At 42.6% G+C, this 6,115-nt stretch overlaps 1 long non-coding RNA gene across 1 annotated transcript; it reads left to right on the forward strand.

Moving 5' to 3' along the window:
• The first annotated feature begins 3,041 nt into the window (after positions 1-3,041).
• On the forward strand, positions 3,042-5,271 carry LOC308298259. The gene is made up of 3 exons (XR_013962690.1): positions 3,042-3,214; positions 3,634-3,732; positions 4,450-5,271. It is a non-coding gene; the product is annotated as an uncharacterized lncRNA (long non-coding RNA).
• The last annotated feature ends 844 nt before the right edge of the window (positions 5,272-6,115 follow it).

A 6,115-nucleotide genomic window follows, 5' to 3' on the forward strand; every position in this document is an offset into this window, starting at 1 on the left:
GATAGTCCTGGTCTTTGTAATTGTCTTAATGTGGCTGTTGTATCATGACTACATCAAGGCTAGCTTGGGTTACGGTTTTTGGAGCGGTGAAAGCGCTCCCAATAGACAGGTATGTCCGTGGGTATGTGGGTGGCTGGGTGGCTGGCTGGCCGTGTCCGTCCGTAGCCTGGCAATACCTTGAGTGGCCACACACAACACACTAGTTAAAGGAGGGGCGCTGTTTTGTGCAGGCCAGGCACACTCACCACTCACTCACAGGCACAGTTTACACTCACTCACTCACATAGGGTACAGCTGCTCAAATTCACCGCTCCACTTCGAACTGAGGTTCGATTTTAACATTATGATTGAAGGTGAAGCTAAACACTCACTTTTAACGTTCTTCCTCTGCTCCAAAAACAACTAGTTCAGTTTTGTCTTTGGTGGTCAGGTGATATTTGAAAACAATTTCAAGGCATACCTTCGTATCTAGGGGTATGATTATTTGCTTCTTGGGGTGTCGATTTTAGAGAGGTAACATAATTATTCATGCCTGACACCTCACTCCCACACACAATTCACTGCTGCGCCAAATCCAAAGGCAGGCTGCTGAAAACATTCCTCACCAGTATAACAAGGCTGTTTCTCCGTCAGTGGGGAGTTTACCAGTGAGATCTAATGACCTCAGTCTGACCACATAGTTTGGCGCTATATTCTTCCACAGTCAGTCGCCCACAGCACCAGGAGTGCAGGAGTGGCCCCAGGCCCTTTCCAGCTGAATGGTTACACACCAGCCTCCACCTACCCCTCACGCACGCACTGTGTCAAATATGTGAGGCCAAAGGCATATATACCAGTATGCTAACATGTCTAACATGGTTTAAGGTCCTTTAAGGATATAAAATAAGGAGTCAAGTGTCTACCTTCATTTTCTTTACACACACACACACACACACACACACACACACACACACACACACACACACACACACACACACACACACACACACACACACACACACACACACACACACACACACACACACACACACACACACACACACACACACACACACAAAATATATACAGTGACAGCTGCCAAGTAGGTTTGACATAGTTTGTGTCTGTCTTTTACTGGGGGGAGAAGTACTTCTGTATGTTCAAAGTGAGTCATAAAAACCCAACATTACACACCGGGTCCCATGGTGTCACAATGAATAACACATGAAAGAACCATGGAGAGTTGATGGCTTCCTTGTGAAATGCAGCCACTTCTCGGTGACCCAGATTTCAGCGATGACTTTCTGTCATTCTCTGTGTTTGTGTGCGCGCATCTCTCTCTCTCTCTCTCTCTGTGTCTGTGTCACACTGTGTCGATGTGTGTGTATGTGTGTGTGTGTGTGTGTGTGTGTGTGTGTGTGTGTGTGTGTGTGTGTGTGTGTGTGTGTGTGTGTGTGTGTGTGTGTGATTTCTATTCTCTCCTCAGATGTGTCTGGGTGGCATTCTTTCAGTACTGGACAGCATGTCCAAACAGATTCACATTTGGTAACCAATGGCCTTATTAACTCTTTCTCAGCCTGATCACACTTTTACACAATTATAGCTAAGGTGTTCTCAGCCTGATCACACTTTTACACAATTATAGCTAAGGTGTTCCCAGCCAGAACACACTTTTACACACTTTTTCTAAATAGGTGAAATAAATGATAATGAAAAATGAAAAAAAACGATCGGTAGCCCTTCTCTGTCTCACCACCGGTCTAACCAATAGCATGATTCTTCTCTATACATGAACCGGAAGTGCTTTTGATTGCTTCCGGGGCACATTAGCCTTTTCCCATAGACTTACTGTATAGACGTTAGCGTTAGCATAGCCGTTGTCCTAGCGGCTAGGCTAATGAAATTTTTTCCATGGATTGTACACACGGAGATGATCACATGCACCCACATAGATGTGCACGGATCGTGCACGTGAAACGCACGGGTGGAAAGACGACTCGGCCAAAATCCCCACTATATGCCAATGCAGATCCAGATAGTTATGGTGAGTTTATGACCGTGGGATCGGAAAAAAAGAAGGAAAAAATGGCGTCCAAGAAGGAGGGGGGGTGGGCTGATGTTTATAAACATAATATCAGATCATAATACAATATTAGAAATTTCCGGCTAGTCCACAGACAAGCCCATTCTGACCAGGCTAGTCCACAGACAAGCCCATTCTGACCAGGCTGTGAAAGAGTTAAGAAGGTTGCTGTTGTACAAGCAAGTTGGAGTTGAAGTTGAAGTGGGCAAAATAATTAGTTTCTTATTTTAAGCAGACTCTTCTGAAAAACAAGTAACAGGAATGGGAGGCAAATATATACACAATGGAACAGTGCTACCACAGTAGTTATTCTAAGACACATTAGAATAATCAGAGGTTTGGGGTCTTGTTGAAGGGCAATGATGCTAGTTGATGGATGGTAACATATTACTCATTAACCTCCCCTCCCCATTGACTGTGAAACCTGTGAATTCATAATGTTTCACGAACCACCACTTCCAAGTGTGAAGCAGGCTAATTAATGTCCAGCTGCAGCTTCACTACAACAATGTTTTACAAGTGTTTACTGTACAATCCACAGAGTGCTCCAGCCCTCGATCGACATTGAAATTATTTAATTTGACTTCTCTTACGAGCACCTATTTGAACCAGCTCTTATTGTGCTTGGTTTGGCGTTATTTTATAGGGAGGCGAGCCAGGGAACACTTATGATTTGTTTCAGGGAGAGTGACTTAGTGTATTTGTATATGGGGTGGGGTGGGGTGGGGTGCACTGGGGACGGCCGTGCATGGGAGACAATCAATCTTTCTCTGCTCCTGGTCTCTGAGGTCTTTAGGGCAGCGATGCGAGGCGGACATAAAAAGAGTTGTTATGACGGCTTATTGGATGGGGGTACGGAGGGTGAACAGGAAGGGCTGAGGTCAAGGGTTCAGCTTGTGCGTGAGTGTGTGTGTGTGTGTGTGTGTGTGTGTGTGTGTGTGTGTGTGTAGTGTGTGTGTGTGTGTGGCAAGGGATTTCTTTTCTCCGCAGCAAAAATCTAGGGCAGGAGGTCGATTGGATGTTGGGATCTCCGCAGTCGTGGAGCCACATGGGAACATAGTAATCAATCGATTTCTTCCTGGAATCATAACGACACTGCAGGAAGAGCGAGGGGGAGATGACATGGCTCAGCTCATTAAAACCTACTGTAAGGTGTGTATGCTATATGTAAACCATTGAAGACTACATGTGTTGGCACTTGGCAGGTCCATATTCGCTTCAAAGTGCCCTTTGCTGTAACATACTGTACAATACATGCAGTACTGCATGTATTTCTATCACAAACATGCTAACACTCATTTCACTGTATGCGCTTAGTTATTCTAAAAGGCATTTAGCTACTAGTCAATTATCCTTATCCATTATGGCTACTTGGAAAACAGAAGGTTTCCGTGGTGTTGGCTTCCTGCCATTGAGTTGACCCTGTGGTCAGATTGAGTAAATAGTACACAAGTCTTCATCAATATTCAGCGATGCAGCTTGTGGGGATATGGGAACATCCTGTGTGCTAATGTCCAACTAACCTCATGTCCCTTTCTACCATGATATTGATTTTTTAACCCTCTAAACAGACAGGAAAAACAAAGAAGTGAACGAATGCAATGCACGATACACACAGTGACTGCCAGGCGCATGGATCAATGCTGTTGACAGTGATCAACTGATTATTGGTGTGTAAAAGAGATGTTTCTTACAGAGTGTCTGTGTCTCCTGAATAATAATGTCATGCTAGTTATCTAACTGGATGATTGGTTTTATCTTTATATACTTTAATATTTTGGATTTATCCAATATTATTTTTCTTTTGGTAATCTTGCCAAAGAAGGACTGAATGATTGAATGTATAAAGCATAAATAGCAAAACAGATGAGTTTTGATTGAGTGCAGTCTGTCCATCAGAATCAAAGAAAGAAGTCCATCTTCATCGATTTGTAGCTTCTACAGAATCGTGTGTCATGTTTTATTCAATCATTCAATGTCATAATGTGCTCAGCCACAGTGTTAGTCAAAGTAGCTAGGTACTTTCACTAAGTAGCTTCGTAGTGTAGTGTAGCTAAGTGTAGCAACTTATTTATGAAAAGAGAGCTGTTAGTGCAGCTAAGTTACCTTTTACGAAGAGAAATAGTAGTTTAGCTTGCTAGATTAGTTTACCCATAGGGCTTGTTTGATATAAAGCACTAAAACCATACTAAGAGTCAGAGCCATCAACATATTGAATGCAAACATGCATCCTGACAACGATGCATTATGCATATTGTGCTATGTCGTCCTGCACTTTAAAGCTGAGCCTTTAATTTCGTTGTATTTCGGTACCTCTTGCTTTTATTTTTTCATTGTCATTATGCCAATTAATTCCTCCCCCCTTCCTATACTGACTCATCTGCCAGTGGGGAGCCCCCACCAGGAGGACGTGGAGCCTCCGTCCTACTCCTCCCGCCCAACACTCCCCGCTGACAGGTACCACCCCAGGCCGTAGGATGCCCTCCATGACCGGCCTCCCTCCCACGAACCCGGGTCAACTGAGTTCGTATAGTCACTTTAGGCAATTTACTACTGCGCTACCCGAGTGCCCCATGACAATGACAATAAAATTCTGATTCTGTAAAGATTAGTTATTGCTAACTATACGGTCAGTGGTAGAAAATGTACTCTTAATGTTTTACTTACTCTGTTCCAATTAAAACTATGGAATTCAAAAAGTACAAAAGTATTGGCATCAAAATGTACTTAAAGCACCAAAATGAAAAGTACTCATTATGCAGAATGTCCCATTTCATGTCCCATTTCAAGCCGATCTTCAAACTCACAATGCGTCACATCGCGACGCATTGTGAGCTTTGCGTCTGAGATGTAGTGGAGTAGAAGTAAAAGTAATGGAAAATTGAAATACTCAAGTAAAAAATACCTAAAAAAGTACATTACTTAGCTGACGTAAACGTACTTGGCTACTTTACACCACTGACGGTGGCAACAATGTTGCAACCTTGGCCAAGTTGGCCACAGTTGAGCTCAACAAGCGTTCAGTGCATTGCATCTGTGACATAACACACAGTTAACTATAGACAGGTGGTTCCGATTGTCCCGTCCAACCCCTTAGGAGAAGCCACCTTAATACAGTATCTGGCTTAAAGTCCTGTTCGCAATTTGGTGTTAGGGGAGTTTCTCACCTGAACTGAGTCAGTGGGTCCCTAGACATGAAAAATCACAGAGGTGCTCGTCCGCCATAGTGCCAGTAATGGCGCAATGGCCAAATCAAATATGGCTGCCATTGGCTATGACGAAAATCCAACTTTTCTGTTTCTGGGTGTATATGCACATGTAATACCTCTATTTGGACTAATTGTGGTGTGGGGAATTCATTGCTGATATTGTTTTGACCATTTTGGGTGATTTGGACCTCAAAAGGTCATGGTCAAGGTCATTTTGCTATTCCGAAGACCGTGGGCCATAACTTGGCCATTGTTAGGAGTAAAAACAGGAGCACTAGGTCTAAATCAACTAATGCTGACATGTATAATTCATTTCTGACATTGTTTTGACCATTAAGGATCATCTTGTCTTTGAAATATCAATGTCAATGCCATTTTTCAAAAACGATTTTGTTCATTACTTGCAATTTTATAGTATTTTTTGTAGGTTTGTTACTATTTTATAGTAAGTTTGTTTTCTTTATAACAAAAGACATACTAGTGAGAAATACAACACGTAAACAGCCACATTTAACTTTAAAGGGGGGTTTAAAATGGGTGTTTAAATGAGCAAATAAGACTATTTACGAATAAAAGTGACAAATAAAATCACACAACAAAAGCACACACAAAATTAAATAACAATTTCCCTCAAAGTGCACCATATTGTGATTGTGTGCATCCAAGTTAGTATGATGTGTTTTTACAGGATGGATTTGCCATTGTTCCATGGCAAAATATGATGCACCGATATCCATCAGCAAGGCAGCCATATCATCGAGAGTCGAAGTGTTCCTTGCATCCATCCATGTTCCATTGGTTCTAGTCTTTCCTCAGGTTCCTTGGCTGTTGCAAGCAGGTGGCA

This window comes from Nannobrachium achirus (assembly GCF_963921795.1).
Source record: "Nannobrachium achirus genome assembly, chromosome: 14".
Classification (NCBI taxonomy): Eukaryota; Metazoa; Chordata; class Actinopteri; order Myctophiformes; family Myctophidae; genus Nannobrachium; species Nannobrachium achirus.